The sequence below is a fragment of the Sapajus apella genome, unplaced genomic scaffold, assembly GCF_009761245.1.
Source record: "Sapajus apella isolate SASKATOON/1434 unplaced genomic scaffold, GSC_monkey_1.0 scaffold18, whole genome shotgun sequence".
Taxonomy (NCBI): domain Eukaryota; kingdom Metazoa; phylum Chordata; class Mammalia; order Primates; family Cebidae; genus Sapajus; species Sapajus apella.
The window spans coordinates 14,685,837-14,688,016 of record NW_022436958.1 but is presented as its reverse complement, the minus strand read 5'-3'; the positions used below and the strand labels follow the sequence as shown (position 1 = coordinate 14,688,016).

The 2,180-nt window shown below is 36.8% G+C and overlaps 1 pseudogene; it reads right to left on the bottom strand.

The window, feature by feature from the left end:
* Nucleotides 1-237: 237 nt before the first annotated feature.
* On the bottom strand, nucleotides 238-334 carry LOC116557165 (annotated as a pseudogene).
* Between the last annotated feature and the right edge of the window lie 1,846 nt (nucleotides 335-2,180).

The window sequence follows — 2,180 nt, the reverse complement described above, 5'->3', positions numbered from 1 at the left end:
CTCTAATGATTTTTTTTTTTTTTTTTTTTTTTGCTGTACAGAAACTCTGGAGTTTAATTAGGTCCCATTTGTCTATTTTGGCTTTTGTTGCCATTGCTTTTGGTGTTTTAGTCATGAAGTCCTTGCCTATGCCTATGTCCTGAATGGTTTTGCCTAGGTTTTCTTCTAGGGTTTTTATGGTATTAGGTCTTATGTTTAAATCCTTAATCCATCTGGAATTAATTTTAGTGTAAGGTGTCAGGAAGGGGTCCAGTTTTTGCTTTTGGTGCTCTACACATTCAGAGAAACTTCTCTAGTAACAAACTATAGAAATGATCCCTGAAAGTGTAGTCTTAGCTAATGAATTTCTAAATATACAATTTGACCTGCTACATTTAAACTAAGTAATTAATTAAATACATGACAAATAATCCAAGTTAATATCTAAAGTCATGATATTTTCAAAGTTACAGTTTTTTTCTTAATCTGTCAAGAATTTCAGTGCTAAATTGATCTTAATTTAAAAAAAAATAATATTTAGGTAACTTTCTGATTACTCAGAATAGTTCAGAACTGTAACTCGTGCTCCTGTTTGGTGGTATTTTTCTGCCTGTGCACTCTATAATTGTGACTTGTTCAAGGGTGCTAAGAAGAGAGAAGCTGATGTGACTGATGTTGGAAGGTGAGGAATTCATCCATAGTGAAAGAAATATCCCTGAAGGCAGGGGTCTCCAACCCCCGGGCCGTGGACCCACACTGGTCAGATAGGTGGCAGTATCAGATTCTTACAGAAGCACAAAGCCTAGGGTGAACTGCGCATGCAAGGGATCTAGTTGCGTGCTCCTTAAGAGAATCTAATGCCTGATGATCCAGGTAGAACAGTTTCATCCCGAAACCATTCCCCTGCCTCCGTGGAAAAATTGTCTTTCACGAAACTGGTCCCAGGTGCCAAAAACGCTGGGGCCCGCTGCCTTAGGGCATGTCCATTTCCTGCTCCCAGTTGCCCTTGAAGTGGTCTTTATTGTCCTAGCTTTCTCTCCCCAGCCTCCTCTTCCTGCTGGCCTATCCCTCACTGGCTCTGGGTCCTGGGCCTCTGCCCAGGCCTGAGTCCATGTGCTCAGAAAAGGTGTGATTTTATCCTTCTGGAGTGCTGGTGTTCACGTGACTGTCCTGTGAAAGACCAGGGCAAGAGTCATCTGTTTTCTATTAAATTTTGATGACTTTTGATACACAGAGGACACCGAGAGAGAGGCAGATCCAGCTGGATGCGCAGGTAAAATAGAACCCAAAAGCAGTACAGGAAGAGAGATGTGAAGATATCATGGGTGAGTCTGATTCTGCTATCATTTTATTTAGATCTATGGTAAAATCTATTGCAAGGCAATTTCTTCTCTTTTACTTAGCTCTTTAAAAAACATTTTAAAAAATGAGACTATATCTAATAGTGCTGTTGACTTTTTATACATCAAGATTTAAATTATAATGACTATTTTTCTTGTTATCATCAACAAATTCACCATTAACTGAGAGTCCACAGGGTAAACACCAGTGAGTTTTCTAGTTTTCATTAGCGTTGACACATGGTAATAAAATCATTTATTGAAAAAATTTATGAATGAGTGAAAAAGCACAATCTGAAAGTGCTCACCTATTCCAAAAGCATTCATTGAAACAATGTTTTCATTCACTGGTAAAAAGTAGCAATGGGACTGTTTCTCATGGATTCATTTATATTGAATGGTGCTCATAATGTATATGTAGTATTTATGATACATATGTACATATGTTTACATCAGCTTATGTAAACAAATGAGAACCAAAAGCAAATTTAAATGTGTACAAATATTTGCAAAACACCAAAAACATAAAAGCAGGGGCAGCTCAAATTCTAAAGAAGACACATGCACAATAAAATATGTCACTTAAAAACATAAGAAAGAGACAATCTCTTTTTCATTCTCAGAGCTTTATTTAATATCAAGGCAGAGTTCAGCAGTTTGGCTTTTTCTTTACAGTTGGAATGTGTGTTCCAAGCCTTTTTTTATTTTAATGTGATTTTGGCTGAAAGTCCCTCAAATTCTAATATTCGAGCCCTATAAGCATTATTTTACTCTTGTGTCCCACTGAGCAACCTCAGAAAAAATAATTTTTGGCAACTGATCTTTACGGAAAATGAAATGATTGCTATTTTTTTTTTTTTT